This window comes from Diadema antillarum, unplaced genomic scaffold (genome assembly GCF_040938485.1).
Source record: "Diadema antillarum isolate AM-2024a unplaced genomic scaffold, OU_Dant_1.0 seq00000583_RagTag, whole genome shotgun sequence".
Taxonomy (NCBI): domain Eukaryota; kingdom Metazoa; phylum Echinodermata; class Echinoidea; order Diadematoida; family Diadematidae; genus Diadema; species Diadema antillarum.
In genome coordinates this window covers 31,634-52,570 of record NW_027271517.1, presented here as the reverse complement: position 1 = coordinate 52,570, position 20,937 = coordinate 31,634, and the positions used below count along the sequence as shown (strand labels likewise).

At 41.2% G+C, this 20,937-nt stretch overlaps 1 protein-coding gene across 3 annotated transcripts in view; it reads right to left on the bottom strand.

Annotated features, from left to right (window-relative positions):
* The window catches only part of LOC139735517 (RNA-binding protein Musashi homolog 2-like), a 141,167-nt gene extending 129,464 nt beyond the window's left edge, over window positions 1-11,703 (bottom strand). For all 3 annotated transcript variants that reach the window (XM_071646272.1, XM_071646273.1, XM_071646274.1), the window contains exon 1: window positions 11,614-11,703. The gene's annotated coding sequence lies outside the window, so the exon portion shown is untranslated. The remainder of the gene's footprint in view (window positions 1-11,613) is intronic.
* Between the last annotated feature and the right edge of the window lie 9,234 nt (window positions 11,704-20,937).

The following is a 20,937-nucleotide window of genomic DNA, read 5'->3' as shown; positions in this document are numbered from 1 at the left end:
GATTTTGTCAGATTTACTACTTCATGAACATTGATTCTTCACTTTCGTGGTGACGGCAGGCAGCCAACACCCTCCACCAAGGCATGGGACTAAAGAGGGTGATGCGAGGAGCCCTGAAAATCTTTTCTCCCGCCTCATTGATAAGCAATGCAGGCATCACTCGCTTTGGATGAAAAGCTGATAAAATCACCCCTGTTCCACCCAAAGTCACGTCTTTTGCCCTTTCACTTTGTGCCTTGGTCGGCCCGCTCAACATTACATAGCCCATTACATATTGTGCTTGTTCTTGTTTTAGCAGCCCTACCCCCACCCCCCCCCCCCCCATCCCATATCTGTTCTCTCGTTTGAAGCCTGTCCTCCGGGCAGAGCTTGACAGGAAAGACGGAGCACTAAATCAATCTCCATCCCATGCTACATCACTGGGAATAATCTCCTTGTGTGTTTTTGCGGAGCAAGAGCGGGAGGATGGTGGTCATGGAGACCTCCTCCTCATCTCAAGCTCTGAAGTGAAGACTGTCAGTCTTCTGCATCCCACTGCTGCTGGACCTATGCCCCTCCCCTCCCCCACCCCCAGATGTGATGGAGGGGTTAGCACCCTGGATAAAATGTCAGAAAGTATTTTGGAATCTGGAAGCAAGACTACGACAGGGTAAGCCTACAAGCCATCCAAAGCCCAGAATCTCACACGGAGAACAAACTTGCATCAAACCCAAGAGGTAACAGGCTCACCTCCTACCTTCTCGATCAAACCAGGTTGCCATTAGTGATGACAGGGACGAACACGCAGGACATAATACAACATATTATAGGCAGTATGATTCATCGAACAGTCTGGAAGAAAGGCTAAGCTTCCTTCCCTGACCACTTCCCATCCTGATCATCCATCCTATCGATGCCAGCACGAGAAAATTGCCAAGGAGAAGAAGGAAAAAATCATCAATTTGACCTTTTCCAAAATCTTCAACCAGTCGGTAAGAGTAGCCAACCTTTGAACAGACGAAACGAACACTTTCCTGTAACCCACACTGCAAAAACTTGACCTTTAAAACTAAACAAGCCCACCGAAACAAAGGTTAAAATGTTGAAACCCAGTCATCCATGGTTGGACTGTTACTTCGAGCATGAGACAACGCCCATGTGCACACGAGCAGCTAATGTCCCTCATGGCCGATCCTTTTATCCAAGACTTCAGATTATGTGTTCCCAAGGGACATTGTGTCTTTGCGGCAAGACCCTCTTGAATTGCAGCAAACAGAAAGACAATCCAAATATCCATGTATATTGCAACTCCAGTTCTCATAACACAAAGCGCTGCAAGCACAGATCACATTTCTTAATATCAGCTCATTAACTCTTTTATTCTGCACTTTATGAATTTGCATGATGTACCCACAGGTTAGCAAGTGGAAACTTGGCTGTCAATAAACACTGAAAGCATTTTCATGTATTTCCCTGATATGTGGTAGAACAGGTCTGTTGCTTGTATACAAAACAAAACAAAAAAATGGATTTCTTCAAATGGGGTTGATAAATATCTTTCAACATCTTTCAACACTTAATTTGGAACAAAATGACAGTATTTGATATTTTTGTACACCCCGTGCCCCTGTACTCTATACATGTATGCTGTCAAGGATAATGTACAGTACATCAAACTGAATCTTACACTACCGCAGCAAAGCGCTATGTAAAAATCATCCATCCCTGTAAATATTGTGCACCCTTGTAAAAATAACAACATATCCCCCAAGATGAGGTAAAGAAGTGTTGCCATGGCAACGGTAAGCAGGCGGAGTAAACGCTTTATCTGGCCATCTGTCCAGTGCCGCTCTGCGCTTCCTCACTCCTGACGGGCATAATGCGAGAATAGAATGGCGCTACGGACCAATCCGCTCTCGCTGGAAGACACTGGAAATTTCATTTGATCGCCATGACGACTCAATGGGAAATGGCTCTCGACAACTCTGATAAATTGCAAATTAAATTTAAGCATAATCAATGCGGGATCTCGTGCTAAAAATCGATTGACGCCTTGGGACTACTACCATTCTATACGAAATATTCTTTGTGGATCCCAGAGAGGGGTGGGTGGGGGGGGGGGGCGAGACTGAAAGCAAAAGCAGGGAATGGAGAATACAGCAAAAAATAGTGTGTTTTAGCATAAAGTGTTTTCTCACCGTGGACATAATCCCTCCGTTACCGCTCAGTGTCGGGTCTTTTCGGTGCCGGTTCACTCTCATTTCCTCATCAGTCCATCAAAGAACACAACTGCCTCTGGAGGTGGCGATTCCTAAAAATACTCGGGTCGGAGGAACTTGCCCATTTCTGCCGTTTGACATTGACTGCGTAAAAGTCGGTCTATGTTCATTTCTATTGTCTACGGGTGCGGGGTGGCCACCTTCTGTAAGCAGAATGTAGTGGTTGTACGGTCTCAAAAGAAAACTGCTCACTATAGCTAAAGATAACACATCATGACTGAGTGAAACCACAACATTCTGCTACACCCAATCTATCGACAAATCAGTCTCTTCTATCTTTAATACGCACTTGGTGATGATTTAAGCATGGATAGGGAAAGAACGAGGAAAATCACAGGCTATTCACTTTCTTTCATCACAACAAACGAAAGGTAGATTGAACTGGCATTTAAAAAAAAATCACATGCTACTTTTAATACAGATTACTAGGTTTAAATTAATGTATGTGGAGAAAAACTTCACCCCACTGTTGAGCCACTAACTCAGACAAAACATCATTTACTGTCTTTCTAAAAATGCTATCTCATGATCCAAACTGCTAGGGTGATCTAGGGATATCACAATTATTGAATAGCTTGTCAAAAAATCTCTCGCTACACAATTTTTTGCCTTACATCAAGTAAGACATGCCTTCTACCCTGGTACACCTGTCTCTACTAGCGATGGCCACAAAGGTACACCAAATCCACTGCAGAAATGCCCTCATCATGAAACGCTGCTTCGGCTCCATCCACGAAAGTGGGGGGGGGGGGGGAGGCGAATATCGAGGCTGACGATAGATAACTAGCACTTCAGGATCTAGGTTGTGCACGGAGGTCTGTGGGAATAACCCCCCTAGGTTTATTGCACTTTTGCTCCCTAGTTTTACCGTCAAAGCCAGAAAGGGGGGGGGGGGGAGAGAGAAAGCAGAAAAAAAAAACCTCCATGCAAACTGGCTCCTTACTTCTGCACAGTCAAACGTGGCCTTTAGCTCCATTGCAGTCCTCTCCGCTCCGCCTGACATTTTGCGGGCGAGCGCGAGGAAGGAAATTGTCGTCATTTTTAACCCACTTCTCCTCCAACACATTCATCTGGACAAATTTTCCAATTGAGATGGACCCAGATTTCACACGACTTCATTAAATAGCATCACCCGGTCGCCTTCTTTTATTGAGAATTACATTTTGAGCCAGATACCCATACCCCCCCACACTTTCCTTTCTTTTCCTTCTTCTTGACCCATCACGTCCAAGAAATCACATTTCTGCAGTTCAATGCCACATCTTTTCATCACAATTTTCACTATTCAATCTCAGTGTTTAATAAGGTAGAGTAAAAAAACTTCTATATCTCATTTCAGTCCTAGGTTTTTATATGATGTTCGTAGTCAAAGGCCTCTTGATTGCATGATATCCAATTACTTCTCAAATTGGCAACACATTTTTATATAATTAAAGTTTCTGGTTACCTCTAAAATTGGCAACACAAATTTTAGATAATTAAAGTTTCTGGTTATCTCTCAAATTGGCAATACAATTTTTAGATAATTAAAGTGTCTGGTTATCTCTCAAATTGGCAACACAATTTTTAGATAATAATAAAGTTTCTGGTTATCTCTCAAATTGGCAACTTTTTTGTGTCCTTCTTCCAACTTGTGTACAGACTTCACAAACATCACCAGTTACATCTAATCTTTCTCCAACATATATGATGTGCTATGATATTTGAGTTGCCAATTTGATAATCACAAAGTTATATTTTCGGCATCAAAATTCCCACAGGACTCAATAGGATAACATCTTTAGTGCACTGCTTTCTCTTTCTCTCTTGCTTAAAAAAAAAAAAAGTATCTCGACTACAGCCATAACCTACTTATTAGTTTGGACACTGCCCTCATATTTCATATGACGGCCCCCAAAGCAAATAGCCGCAACTGTGTATACAAAAAGACAGCGTCTCTCTCTCTCTCTCGAGGCACACAGATTTCAATAAATCCATGGAAGTCTACAGGAACCACGTTGCTTTTCGTAGCATTGGAGAAAACTACCACGATGTGTCTATTCATCTATCCCTTCTTCTTCTTTTTCCACCTTCATCAATTTTTTTTTGTTTTTTGTCTCTCTTTTTTTTTTAACATAGAGACTTGTAAATTTCACACGTCGGCATCTCGCACCTCTCCGTCTAAATGGAGATCCCATATCGCTGCAGCTTTAATAAAAACCCAATCAAAAGGACATCTTTCAAACTCCGGTGCACTGACAGCATATTACTACCTCTCCAGACTTTACCTTGGTGGAAGCGGTATTCCTTTTTCGTCTTTCTGTGGGTATGCGTATGTGTGTGTGTGTGTGTGTGTGTGTGTGAATGTGTGTGTGTATGTCTCTATATGTTTAGTTATATAATTTGCTCCTATCTCTCAGTGTGTGTGTGTGTGACCATTTTGGTGTATATACTAAATGTCTGTGTATAAATGCTGCAAGCCTGTGGATGTACAGTCAACCTTGCTTTAGTTGACCTCACATAAGTTGAATAATTACCTAAATCAAAGGTCTTTTCAGTCCTCTTGTTTATATTCTATTGATTTTAATCCCTCATAAGTCGAATTTTTCTCAAAGTCAAAGCTATTTCCTCAGTCCAAATAGATTGTCTCATGTGTTTAGCTTATTTAGGATGATGTTTTGCATCCACAACCCTTCCCCCTTTTCCTCTCATAACTCCTCTTCTTTATGTGTCTGTCTATCCATCTATCTATCTATCTATCTATCTATCTACCTACCTACCTACCAACCTACCTACCTTTCTACCTACCTACCTACCTACCTACGTATGATCTATCTATCTATCTATCTATCTATCTATCTATCTATCTATCTATATATCTATCGATCTATCTATCTATCTATCTAGATCTATCTATCTACCTACCTACCTACCTTTCTACCTACCTATATATATATATATATATATATACCTATCTACCTACCTATCAATCTATCTAACTCCTTTTTTCTATCTATCTATGTATGTATGTATGTATGTATCTATCTATCCATCTATCCATCTATCTATCTCCCTCTCTCCCTATCTGTCTCCCTTTATACCTTTCTATCTCTCTCCTCTTTCCTCTTCCTCCCCTTTCTTCTCCCTCTACACGGAGTTGGATGTATAACCCCTGACACCCTGGAGGCTTAGAATCCTATTTTCAGACCCCATAATGGAAATAATAAGGTCACCTAAGGGGACATGGATCAGAAGACATTGACCTTTGTACACCCCACCTCCACCTCCTCTTCCTCCTCCTCCTCCTCCTCCTCCTCCTCCTCCCCTTTGACAGGACGTATTTTAGGGATGCTCTAAACCAGAGTCCAGAAATGTCTAGATGCCTTTCTTTCTACCTTTTCTTCAACACACAAACAAGAAAAGCTAGGTAAACCTTCACTTGATGGAAAACATGACTACTTTATTCCAGCAAATTTCCACATGGCATCCATGGTTCCATGACATTTGCTCCTATGACAATTGCTCCCATGAAATATCTGCATGCTCAGCCAAACATATTTTCTACCCACAAACATTACCCTAACCCTAATCCAGATCATCATATCAAATTGAACCTAAAAGCTGATAACAATCCTAACCCTAACCCCAAATCCTTGGAGAAATAAGACCAGAGCAATTGTTGCAAAAGCAAATGCTGTGTCACTGGCATCCATACCACTTCTTTCTGGTTTCATCTTCAGACCTTTAGATCTTTTCAGGAAATATATCTCCTCAAGGGTGGCAAAACCAATATCTATTGTGACGGGGGAGGGGGTATCATGAATTGGGTCCAGTTATGACAACAATGATGACAACAACAACAACAACAACAACAAAATCCTGTAACTCAACAGTTCCCCTACTCAGTAAAAAGTCAAATCAATGTCACAACAAATTGAGGAAATAAAATAATTGTGACCTGTTCTATTTTTGTCTGGGCCGAGTCTAGAGTGTGAGACTAGCCTTAGCAGGAAACTGCAATGCCCAAAAGACGAGGTCCTCCATTTTGCAGTATCAGGCAGTGACACCAGCTTTCGGGGTTCCTTCTCACCTTTGACTCCCGAGGAGATTGGGCGAATAAAGCCGTCGTTTGTTGGGTAAGGCGGAAAATGATTTCCTCTATTGTTATCGCGTATAATTCAATTTGGGACCTTCTCTCTGCAATTTTTCACATTGTCGCGACCTCAAGTGTCAAATTCTTATCCCCGCCCTCGCTTTGGGAAAAGATCTACCAAAGCTTTCAGGGGTGGTTGAACTTTACAGCCAAAATAAAAAAAGTTTCAGGGCAATAACATGAGACAAAAGCTGAGATGAAATCCATCAAACTTTATTCCAGGGGAAAAAAAATTTCTTTAGTCCAGCTAAACAAAGATCATCATGATAGGCCCTTATTATGCATTGGACAGAAAGTCAAACTTTTTTTTTTTAATTTGAAGAATTGAACTAACATTTTGACTTCCGATTATTTCTCAATAAGAAACTATCAGAGGCTGGATCTTCCAAATCGTTGATAAAGAATTATAATTCCCTTTAAAGATCGCAAACTGATCACTGCAGAAGGACAATGGTGTATTCATATAACTTTCCTGTTCTTTTCCCATGTGTTACTATAGGTGTTACTATTGCTGTTGTTCAACCCTTCAACTGCAAAAGGCCTTAAGTGTGGCTGAGCCTGTCAGCCTCAGACTTTCAGGGTATAATAATTCAGCAGTTTATGGGTTAACAATGTTTATGAAAAACTATCCAGAGAGTCAATCAGACCAGACTGTGTGGGCGTGTCAACGAGAGTGTTTACTGGGGCTGGGCCAACAGAGGCATATTCCAAGAGCCCGTATCCACGTGCAGGCCTTCAGAAAAAATGGAACATGACTTTTCTAGAACACCATGACTCTCAAATATACATCTGGTATTGCCTTTACCTCTCATTTTGAGTCAGTCATTTGCTTCCTTAATCGCTCCACTTTTTTATGGCCGTATGGGGGGGGGTGGGAGAATGTTTTCTTCGGATATATTTTGACGAGTGTGTTGCGTGATACGTGTGTTTGGGGATGATAGTGCTTGGGTACAGCTCGGCATCCGCTGGTCCCTGCAAGTTTCTTGGTAGAGAATTGGGCGACAGTATAAACATCCTGCTAGGGCTCATCATTCGCGCGCTAAATGACTTGTGACACTGTCACCGCGTGTTTACCTTGCCCATTTCAGCATTGACCTTTTCTGATGGTGACCCCTCCCAATTCCCTACCATGTCTTCCATAACCTCCCTAGTATCAGAGCCATATCATAACTTGTGTGGGCAGACGACACACACACCGTTATTAAATCGAGGAGCTGGGCAACTTTATCCGAGCAGCTATATCATATCACGCAGACAACGGTAACTGAAGAACAAACCTAATATATTAAATAAATCTATTTTTAAATTCTACTCTGTGGTGGTATATTTTCAATTGGTCAAATACGTCTTGAAAGGAGGCTAATATTCTGATAAACTACCACCCCCCCCCCCTCCTCCATGTTCCCCATTCAATCTGCCATGGACTCATAATATCATTTATATCTTTCAGTCAAGATCACCCACATAAACATACACTGCTGGTGAAAGATATTGAATGTAATTCTTTGTTTAGAGAAAAGCTGCTCGTATCCAATCTAGCCTTGGATCCAGCCACAAGAAGTGCTGACTACTAATTTCATACAAGACAGAGTTGCACCGAATATGGAAAAGGGAAGTATGTCGTCTCATCACTAGGGAGGATCAAAAGACTGTGACCCACAAAACCATTAATTTAATTAAAGACATAGGGAAAGTACAAATGTTCTTTTTCGATCAGCTTTGGGACATAGGCCTACACTGTATCTTGGCTATTTTTCTATTCATGAATGGGCTAGGGAGTTGATTTTTACATCAAGACAATGATTGTAAGTATACAGCACTTTCATCAGATACCCTATATGTGTGCAAAGAGACAAATTTAGAATCCAATACAGTAGTCGGTAAATGGGGGAAAAAATAATCTTCTTTGTGAATAAAATATCACTGCAATTTTGAATTCTGGATAAATTGCGAAAACAAAAACTGGAAATTCAATAACAGAGACTAATCGACTGGTAGACTGGTTCAAGGAGGGTGCCTGAATTAACTCATCCTGCCACACCTAAGCGAGCCGGGGCAATATCACTTTGCATTTTTTTTTTAGTTGTTGTTCTAAATTCCCGCCTGCAGTTCGCTTATTTCGCACACGGCATATAAAATTGCACGAGCTTCCCCGCCGAGGCTCCATCAGCAATGGCTGATCTAATTTCGCCTTCTCTGGTGATGAATAACAGGATGTTCTTTTCGTTATTCCAAAGCTGCCGCACTTCGCCCCGTTGTATTGAGATGCCTAGCTCCACCATGGCTGCCCCTCCGTAACCATTCATAGGTGCTCCTAGAAATCCTCCATCAATATTTTCACAAATACGATGAAATTTGCGGAGGTGAAAAATTGCTCAAAGGGCACTAATTTTGATCACAAAATTCACGCAGAGTAATATACTGCCACGTTGGACGGGTCTCAAGGCCACGGCCAAGTTTCCACGGCAACATCAATACATGCGTTGATCAACAAAGCCCGGGTGATTGGCCGATTTATGGGGCAGCTGCTCCAGCATAAAAGGTCCGTAACTAGATGACGCCTGCATGCATTGCTCATCACTTCAAAGCCCCATCTCTGTCCCTATGCGCATCACACATCGATAATCATATCAAAACACAGCAGCATAGGTGCATAATTTCCAATTCATCATATTATCCAAAACAAATATCAAAACACTAGTAGAAGAGCTGGGTTTTTTTACAGGTCTTACACGCACATTATCTTTCGTCATAAGATTTTGAGTCCCCTCTGTGCATTTTCTGGTGATTTATTCCTGACTACCTATGTTATCACATAACACAGTTAGACTTGGCTAAATATCAAGATTTCCACAAAAAAAAAAAACACATTCACTGCCACAGACAACTGAGCACGAGTTTTCAATAGAGGGTAGTTACAAGTTGCTGCATTTGGGTGTCTGTGTATGCATAGTCCATGACAAATCCCTGCACATACATCAGGGTAGAGATATCTAGTGCTACCGGTACCCTTCATACGTCAATACACCGGTGTACTGCCCTCACTTGTACTGTAGAATTCAGATCCTTTTGCCGATGATATCACGTCATGCACAACTTCTACATCCCCTGCCTAACTTCCTCCCATCATCCGAATTCAATGTCAGTTTGCGCTCTTTGCATCTTGATCCGCACCCCCTTGCGCCGCCTCCCCGACAATATTTTTTTGACAGGACATTCCGCGACGTGCCAACAGTGCGGCGCTAATGGAAACCTTGGCTTATCATGCATTCACCATCAAAGAATTCTGTTGAGATACATGCAGTGCCCCATCAGTCATTTGCAAAATGAATTTCACTTTATCCATTACCACGTGTTCTCCTAACAAGATCAATAAGAACAGGACAACGACACCAGTACACTTCCACGGGTGGTTGACCTCGCAAATATTCTGATGATACATTGAACGCTCTTTTTGGGATAATGCAACGCTTAAAGCAAAAATACGTGGCCACATATACATAAAGCATATTTACAGCAATATGGTCAATCAACTATATGTGGCTCTTTCAAATATGGTTTCTAAGATATGACACCAGAATTTGACATGCACTGAAATGTAATATTGCTGACCGAAAACGTGCCCAATTACTACAATCCATAATCGGAGGTATCACTGTACACTTCTGTGGCTGTGTGCCGATTTCAGGGTCATTTGGACACAGGAAACTATTGCTGTTCAGACAGGAGCCAATACGTGTAATCGGCAATGCAATGAGTAATGTGAACTTTTGCGGCGTAACCATTCTTTCAGGAAATTCAGGGTAGTGATACTCAAAGTCTAGAATTCAAAATGTTGTAACAACAACAACAATGCCCACATAAGGGAAAGCACACAAATAAAAAAGCCTTGCAATGGACCAAAGGGAAAAAAAACCACAGCTTTATGCATGCTTTAGAAATATGGCTTTGATATGTTATATGAGCCGCGTATTAAACTTTTTTCAATTACTTTTCTTTTTGCTATATTCAGGGTTCTTTTTGCAACCAAATTGGAATATACCTGGCTTGCTAGTAAAAACCTTGTCGCTCTACATGTAACTTGGCATTGTATCAATTTCGTACATCGATTCAATGATTCCAAGAAGCGTTAATGTTAAAGGGAAAGCAGCCACGACACGCATTATAACCCCCATGCTAATTACCTTAATTGCCCCAAATGGGATCACTGGCAATACCACTTTAATAGCCAATATCGGTCTTCCACTTCATAAACATCTGGCTACACTGGGTGCATCCAGCAAGAGATTCTCATCCACAAGTCACGCACACATCACAACAATCGGAAAAAGAAAGGGGGAAAGTCACACAGTCCCATGCATACACTCTGATGCTGGAGGAGATACAGCTTGCCCAATGGCACACTACAACATTTGAATGTTTTCTGCGGATGGAATGCTCGCATCAACATCACAAACACACATTTCCACCATGCGTCACCACTGTGCTACGCATCGCGTGAGACGAATTTACGCAACATTTTACACCACACAGGATCTCCGTCTTTTAGCTGGTCACACTTAGCGCTACAAATCGTGCAACTTTATTGCACACATCAACACAATCGTCTCCCATCCCCACACACATCTGGGCAAATTCAAGCGGGATGACGCACGGAAGAAAGGTTGACAGAACTCCTGTGACATTCTCCTCGAGCCATCCATCAGCAGTTTGATTGAAAATCGTCACTTCTGGCTCTTAATTCCCCACTGCTCAAGCGCACACGACTCGAGAGCTTTGTCACTTCCTATTCACATCAGAATTCCCGTCTCCATTGATGGCAAATTTACACCATGCATGCCACATTGCATCACTTGTCATACAGAATTTTTCTTTTCATATTACTTTCAAATGCACTGGAAAAAACAGACAAACAAACAGACAAACTTTCTGATACTTATTATATGAATCTTCAGTTGCAGCGTAATTTTTTTCTTTTCTTTTTATTTTTTTAATTGAGGTCCTGTATGAAATGTTATGAATGCTTTACATTAGATTCCTATTCAGTTATTTTGTGGTATTGCCATTTCAGAGCAGGGAATTCTTTCTGCATGAATCTAAGGGTGAGAACTCAATGTATTGCCATCCTTAAATTACTTAAATTAATCACATACTTTATTCCATTAACACACATATACAACCACACACACACACACCAAATAAAGGAATGAATGTTGTTCTTACCTTGCCATATTTCTCGAAAAACTTTTTTAATTGTATTTCTGTTGTTGATGCCGCTATTCCTCCTACAAATATTTTTTTGGTCTTTGAAACAGGCTGCAAAGATAAAAGAGAAGGGAAAAAGAGAGAAAGAAATGGTCATATCAAGGTAAACAAAAATCGCTCAAAGAAACAAAATGCATTAATACTGATCAAAATATATACATTGTTATATTTTAGTATGTTGTTGTTGTTGTTGTTGTTTTGTGTTTAGTGGCGTTTTCCATTCTCTTTATGCATTGGTCACATACTAGCCTTGCTTCAAGTCTCTGCATTAATTTCCTTCAGCAACACACAGATGCCACCTAAAATGACCCATGTCCCTTAGTCTTGAGTCAAGGCAGTTCCTACTTTGTATACAATGCATCTACCCTATAATGCCTGACATATGTGACAGGTGTTTTTTTGTTTGTTTGTTTTCTGTTTTTTGTTTTTGTTTGTTTGTGTGTTTTTTGTTGTTTTTTGTTTTGTTTTGTGTTTTGTGTTTTTTTTTTTTTTGGGGGGGGGGGGCAAAGAAGGAGAGAAACTGAATGTCAGAATATGAGGGGTTAGTCTCTCTAAAGACTGATGCATTTATAGCATTTGTGGGAGAAAAGTGGTGGTGAACACATGATCTTCCAGCCTGGAATCAAGGCCACAACATCACCTTCTCACACACACACACACACACACACACACACACACACACACATGCTCCTTCACCATTCAAATCATATCACCGAATGCTTCGATCAAATGCCTGAACATTACACTATAGGGAAGGAGAACATCAGATCCACGCTAAGCAGGAAATAACATTTTAATTCTACTTCATAAATATAATATGCCTCAGGGCATCCATTTCCAGCTTCTTTGTAGCACATACTACACAGCGTATGCTGGGTGAAATTCCATCCAATTTAATACGGCACGAGTGGACTTGAATGATGGCTTTTAACACTTCAATCATCACAGGGCGACTTCTCTGTACAATTTGGTGTAAGGTATATGATATATACCAACAGCATCAGGTAAACCACTAACACAGAAATAGATAGATAGGACTGACTCTTCCCCTTTTCCATAGTAATTATGCACAACTTAATGCCATTTCAATATCGACTATGATATATCGATTCTTTCACCAAGGAAAGATACGCAACATGCTATCAACTCTTCATCATTTCTACCCTTCTTTCTTTCATTCACACAAGTCTTGCAAACAAAGATGAAGGAATATAAAAGAGCTTTGTACCACGTATATATATGGGCTTATGGCTGAGTCTGGAAGCAGTAGACTAATCCTGCCATGATTTTTCAGTGGTGAAAATGCAAAGTCATGTTACAAATATATGCACGACAGGGGGTATGAAGAGAGCCTGACCACAAATTCAACTCTGCACGACCTCAAAGAAACTTCATTACAACCGAGTTTTGTTGCTGTTATTGTTTTTGTTGTTGTTGTTGTTGTTGTTGTTTTTTTTTTTTTTTTTGGGGGGGGGGGGTCGACCAATTGTACATCCATTGCAAGTTTAACTCGTTACCTCCCCATAATCAAAATGCCCCATAGACTGTGTATGGGGACCCAACAGGGTCACATAGGCAACGAGTTATGGGTTGATTTAGGAGTCTGGGTGTGATGGTAAAAGACATGTGTGACACCCTCCCCCCCCCCCCCCCCCAAAAAAAAAAAAAAAAAAAAAAAAGGAAGAAGAAGAAGAAGAAAAACCGAAGCAGACAGACAAGAGGGAAGCTTGGTATCCCGTGAGACCCAGCACAGGGGGGTGAATGGCCGCAAAGTTAACAGGTGGCGGTGGTGGAGGGGTAACATGTTCTCACATGGGAAGTACACAAGCATCTTTGCAACATTTTTTTTTTCTTCTTCTTTTTTTTTTTTTTTTGAGACAGGGGCACACTTGAACAAAAGAGTGAACAGTTTTGAAAGAGTATGAGGCTAGGTGTTTTTTTTTGTGGGGGGGGGGGGGGGAGGGGGTGAGCAGAAACTAGATGGCAGTGACATGACATCCAACAAAGCATTTACAAGTTTTGGTCCACCTATCTACTGGATATCATCCTCGCCGTCGCTGATATGAATTTTCTATAAATATGTCTTGTCGCATTTTCAGCACTGCAGAGGTTGAGAGCACAGGTGTGACATTTTTGAAGACAGATAGCCTCGTCCGGCCACATTTCAAACTTCGCAGCCTAGTCTAATCTCAGCCTGCAATCGGATCTACTCTGCTTGAGGTCTCCCCGAGCATCTTAAAAAAACAGAACTGCACTACAGATCTCATTTGAAACTGTAATGACATCCATAGAGGCACAAAAAAAATGTATGTCTTCTGCTTGCACTCAACAAAGCCGTAAACATCAAAGTGTTATGAGAAAAAAAAAATCATGTCCGGGTTTCATGACTTTAAATGTGGCCATATACAATGACATCAGTTGGGAAAACCGGCCAACATCAAAACAAGGTTAACCCTGCGATCAGATCAAGTTACATACACATAGGATAGGCTCTTTATAAAAAAGGCCCACTCTTTTTATGTTCTGCGGTTCTGCTCTGCTAGAGGACTATGCATTGCCTGTAAGCCGTATACATAATTTGTGGCACTGGGTGTCTGAAAACGGGGCGAGTGTAGACTAGTTGTACGCTATCTGGGCCAGCCCTATGTGGTAGAATCTAGCGTCCGAGTGCTGGAAGCGGACGAGAGTAATGAGTTAATGCGAAGTGACATAGCTGTTAAGTGATCTGTACTAGCCTACACGATTCCAGCCTAATGAGGATATAACAATATTCAAGGGCTCCCTCGCTGGCAGGAGTGGAGGGGAATACAAAGTGGACACACGTATCCTACTCTCTTACTAGTCAGGCACACACACACACACACACACACACACACACACACACACACACACACTTGTTCATTCTACTCCATCCACCGAATTTAACAGCTTCTAATTCATTCTCTCTTGTTAGCCTTGATCCAGTTTCCCACTTCACCAACATTTGTCTCAAGGCCGTCGGACTGTCGATGGCTTGCGCTCGCTCAGGGGGCATCCGCATCACTTTCCATATTTACTCTCTCACACAAATTAGAATCGGTCCACTGAAACATACACGCTGGCGAGTTGCATTGATGCTAACAAGCGGTGTGTACAAATCTGGCTTGATTGTTGCGGACATTAGGAAGCAGAGTGTTACAGGAGAAAATACGAGAAATTTCAAGAATTCAAACTTTGTCATTTTTCAGACATTTGCCTTACTACCAGTATTAAGTTGAGATAGTCTTAATGCATATGGTCAGCTCTACAAGAGTTCTTTTCAAACTGCCAAAAGAGGGTCTCCCCTTAATTCGCATCGGAGCCCACAACATACAAACTTGACATTTTGAAAGCAGATCACACGTGGCTCATGCTATCATGTGAAATGCATTTGCAAGATTATTCCCTCCTCCACTTCAAAAATTGTATTCTCTTACGCTCAACTAGATTTCACAAAAGAAATTACATTGAATGCTTCAGTGCATATCTCGAAGAGTTATTTATTTACCAAGTATTGTTTGTTACACTGCTTCACCTACGAGTACTGCCAAACCTTAGAAAACCCTGAACTTGGGTGAAGCAATTCAATTACTGTGTGCTTTTTTGTCAAACACCGAGCAAATATTACTTGAATAAGATAATGATCAGCCCATATTTCTTCAGAGCTATGGAACATATTAGTCTTGGCTACCACAAAGTGCAAGTACACACACACACACACACACACACACACACATAAATTGCACCCCATTTCAACAAATATTTGTTGGTGACGTGGCATACTGCCGAAAACCTACTGTGGAATTCATCCCCAAGAAACATGCTCCCACACTGTTTCTCCTGAAACACTTGTCGTCGGTCGAGGTACATTAATTACATTACAACCAAACATGGAACTGATTTGCTGTTTAATTGCCAGTGCCGTTTTGGGAGACCGGGACTGTATTGCTGTTCCCCCTCCCTACCCCCTCGGACCAACAGCAGGTTTGCCCCAAAGTGCAGATACAAACGCAAATGAGGTCGCGATTACTAGCCGACCATTTGATGTCCCAGATTGCCAAAAATATGGCAAAATAATGACAGCGCCATGACGTAAAATACACACCCATAAAAAAAAAAACACGGAAAAAAAAAGGCCGCGTACTTTTGCCGGAGAACATAACCCCGGCTGCTGGAGGTCCTTGCTCTCGGGGAATTAAATGCTTTCTGGATGAATATAATTTGCGGAATGGAGGCCCGACCTTGATAATACATACAATCTCAATTAACTGCCAGATATGTCATTATTGTGCGGAAGAATACACGGCATCTGGCCGCAGCAAGCGATGGAAAACCTCGGTGGGGCAAAATTGCGATGCCATTTTCATAAACCCGGCAGAAATTGCCAATTTGCAGAGGGAAGGGAGGGAGTTGGGGGGGGGGAGGTTTGACAGCAGAGAGGTGGAAAGCCAATGCAGAATTCTGCTTTGGGAATGAGAGTATCGTACACATTTTTTCGCTCGCTATTCAAAATGGCGCACCCACGGCCGTACCTGAATTAGATCTAAACCATCAGCTCATATTGGCATGGAATACGTTGCTAAAAATTGCCAACAGTCAAACAGCCGAAACAAATCGGTGCGCCAAGGTAAACGAGCAGAACACCCAAATTTTCGACGAGAAGATAAAAGTCGCTGAAGATTACTGAGCAGAAATTTCATTTCCCCCTGCCTACATCATAAGTCCCACGTACAAGTCTGCGATAAAGTTTTATTTCTTATAGTTTGTATGTGCTCTCACAGGAACACACCCACACAGACACACGCCATACCCTCTGGCATGTGCTGCCCTTCTATAAGGCGGCAGCATCGTCATGTATGCCTTGTTTTCTATGCACATCACAGTACAGCTTTTCCATAAGGACAGAACATCAATACATTTATATTTGGCACTATAATTGCAACATGTCCTGATTGTAGAATACAACATGGTCATATCCACGACATATCCATGTATGATTAGAACCTGTTCGCACTCATCTACACCTTCCTTTTCGGGGGTGGGGCAGATCTTGCAGATATGTGAGAGAGAGAGAGAGACAATACAGAAATTATAGCGTGTTCAAGGAAGAAATACACAGTAAGCAGACTATTCATAGTTACATTACACATAGACCAAAATGCTTGCGATATGCAGTACAATTTAAGAATAGATCTGAGCTATTGGCTAACACCTCAGTGAATATACGTAGAGCCGCTCCTATTTACAATGATACAATCAATATCACTAGACAAAAGCTTGATAGAGAGGGGGAAAAAAAGTAAAGGAAAGCGAGAAAAAAAAAATACAAAAATAAAGCGACCACCTGAAATATGAATGAAATGGCAACTGGCCGGTGGTGTGTGACCCAGATTTCGTCTCTCGCAAACAGGAAATACAAGCCACATGGAACTATTCCACAGGCCAATACTATACCCATTTGACGGCAAATTTGAGGCCGGTTTCCTTGCTCAGCTTTACGGCACCTCAGGAAACAAAAGAATGGGAACTGGAGTACGGGAGTCACACCAAGCATAAGAAATACTCCCATCTATGAGAGATGACCCTTGGTCTTATTTCCTCCAAACCAACACGTTTCAAGCTACTTCTCAGATTTAACACACTTCTCCCTTTAAAGGCATATTTTACCATTTGCAGATGAAACAAAAACCCAGCATCAGTGCTTCCAAATAGTCCTATAATGTGAGTTAGGGATAGAAACAACCAATGTAAGAATTTGAACCAGTATAATCAATGTAAAGTATTGTTAAATATACAAAATGTAAACAGTAGTTTATAATGAAAATGTTTCAAGACTAAACCGTCTACAGTTATGGCTTGATGAGAAAAATAGTGATATCTCCTTATATTTTAGGCTCTATTGTAAACATTTTATAGGGTAGGGTATTTTGTGATACAACTAACCTACACACATAATTATGCATCAGAGGTGATATCTTGAATATTTTTTAAATCACTGCTTCCAAAGGTAAACAGGACCATTAACCTTCCACCCACTAGATCCCCATGTGTCTTGTACAAAATCTACAGGAATATGAGAATCTATGAAGCAATGGGCATACTATAGTAGTAGTGTGATATACCCCCTCACACTAATCAGGCTTTATATTACACAAGCATTTCAATATTGCTGAAAATGCATATTGTAATCACTTAACCCTTTCCATACCAGGGACTTTAGACAGTATGTACAACACTATAGAGTTTTCTGTGCCAGTGGATATTCAAAGCACACAAGGGGTTAAATCAAACTGGGGGAAAAACAGAGCATGCGAGGACACTGTTATGAATTTGCAGGGTTTTTTTGAGAAGACCTACCAGGACAAACGTGTTCAATTTCACGTGTATATAGACACCAGGATGTTCATTAACCTCGTAAATATCGAGGAAGCTGTGAGGTTATTGTGTATAGAACACCATCAAAGTCAGCTACATACATGTACAGGACGTCCTAGTGTTACTGCCATTCTGGTCGTCACGACACGCACGCAACAGAATGCTAGTGTTTACGCCTTTTCACTTCACACATATAATATATCCCACAAATTGTGGGTTGTAACACAGTTTCGGAAAGGTCGATTCGTGATCATGAACCACAGTAAAGAAATTAGAAAATTTGCGAGGAAAAAACAAAAAACCAATGAGAAACATTGTAAACAGTAGTTGTTTCCAATGTTGTTTAGTGGTTGATTTAAGACGGAGAACTGCAATCAATCAATCACAGGTTGCGATTGATTGCAGCTTTCAAGAGATTTGTGATTGATTGATTTCTATCACAAGTTTTATAAGACAGGGCCCAGAATGCTCACAGCTTGCGTCACAATTAATTAAACAACGCCCTATCTGCCCCAACTGACGTAGTGGGGTAAACGGCATCTTACATCGTTAGTTTTCAAGGAAGATATGACGAGTATGGATGAACAAGAGAACTGCATCATAGTGCTGCAGCTTCACTTCTCCCCCTCAAAAAAAAATGCAAAAAAAAGAGAGGAAAAAATATGCAAATTCTATGAATTTTGATCAAAACAAAACATATCTGAAGGGGAAGAAGACAGAGAAGGAAAGAGAGAGAGAGACGAGAGATGAGAGCTGGGCTGTGGCTCATGGTAAAATGGAGAGAAAAAGAGGAACTTCCAAGAAAATTCCACCAATAAACCGACATTCCCTTGTCCACCGTGGCCAAATTCGCAAATTGTCTGACGTAGGTATGATCGCGATGATGGCCGTCTTGACCGCACGGAAGTGTGGCTGGGTTTGATTGACAGCGTCAGGCAAGCCTTAAAAAGATGCAAAGTTTTGGTTGAGATGGGGCTAAAAGATGGTATAGTTTTGGTTGAGATGGGGCTAAAAAGATGGTATAGTTTTGGTTGAGATGGGGATTCAGGTTTCCAACCTTTTTTTCGGTGAGATAATGAGAAATCTCCTATGAAATATGAAAGAGCATGTAATTCTATAAAGAGGGATACAAAATTTATTTGATGAAAATTGATTTTGAAATGGCTGAGACATCCTAATACCCATCTTTTATTAGGATTGTTTTGTTTTGCTTTGTTTTTGGATATCTCAGTCATTTCAAAACCGATTTTCATCAAATAACCTTTGAATTCCTCTTAAAATTGTATGCTCCGTAACATTTCGTAAGTAGTTTCTTAGTATCTTGCAAAAAGTTAAAAGCTCAGTCCTCATCTCAACCAATACTATACCATGCCTTTAAAGGTACATGTAGCATGGGTAGCTCTGGTTAAGGGGAGGGGGAGGACTTTTTGCTTCTGATACAAGAAGAAGTCTCCTCTCCCTATCTGTTATTTTTTGTTTCACTGTTAACAATCCATCCTTCCTTGTATTCATAAAAATTCTGTCATACAAGTGTTGAGTAAGTGCCCTGATAAGGCCCTGATAAAAATCATATCTAATATTCTAATAATCTGTTCATGTTTTTTGCTTTTACATGAGGCAAAGGGGATTGGAAATGAATTTGGACAATTGAATAATTTCAGGTGAGGTGTAAGAAAGAGGACTATGATGTAAATCAGAAGTAATTTTGATGCTCACTACGATGCTGTAGACATGACCTTTAACCTAATCCCCGGTCAAGTCAAAGGATGCCTTTTGGAATTTCTACTGACTCAGATTCTCTTCTTTGCCATACGACTCTCTGCTTTCATTTTTGTCTCTGAGTGTTTTACTTAGTTTTGTAACAAACCTCTTGTCGGGGGAAAGCACACATTTCCTACGTCAAGTTGCGTGGGCTTGCGCCAATTGAGTCAAGTCTCGCGGCTGTGATTGAGAGGTTCGTCATTCCGCGACATTGTCTCGGAGGGTGAACATGTGCCCTGCTTTTGAGCTTGCGAAGGGCACCGCGATAAAATATAACAGGCATCAGTCTCCGAGTCCATTTCCTTCCCACTTTCCACTCTCTCTCTCTTACCACATCTCTCACTTTTTCTTTCTCTCCATCTACATCAATGGCGCTGATAAATGAATTGATGCATGCACATCTTGAACGGCACATCCAACCCGCAGACATTCATGAATAGCCGACCAAAAAAGGCTGCAGTCATGCACACTTCCCGACTTGAGCCACGGCCACCTTGGAAGACCTAACGACAGCGTCATCCGACTGGAAGTCTCCCCTCAGTTTCCAGCGACTTCTGTCGAGGAGGTGGCCTGTCCAGACCTGTTACCACTTTCACTCTACGATCTCAAAAATGACAGTGCTTCAGTACACGGGGCTCTCATCTTCGGTCCTGACTGAGTTAAACGATTAGCCGCGGTCAGCAAGATAATGTTGTCTTCATCCACTGGCCTGTGGATGAAGGATCCCTTGTGTGAATTGCAATCGGTGTCCATCTTTCACTCTGACTCAGCTGCTTTCTTATTCTCATCTCAATCTTTCCCTATAATCAAGGATGTATTCTCGTGAAACGGGCTTCATTTTAGCTTCACACACGCAAGCACCACACTTTTAATGCACAATAACTAAAAGTAGAAATGCTCCTTGGACTTCTCCTAAAATATTTGTAGTTGCACTTTCCTTATTAACCCACTGCACCCAGATTGGTAATTCCCCGTAGAGTTAATACAGGATACACTGGACACTTGCATGCAAGAGGTTAACTTCGGTCAAGAACCTCTTCATAAGATGAACTTTCCACGAATATTATAGTCTCTTCCAATTGATACAATTACGATCACCACTTTCAGTTGTTTCTGCTTTGTTGTTAG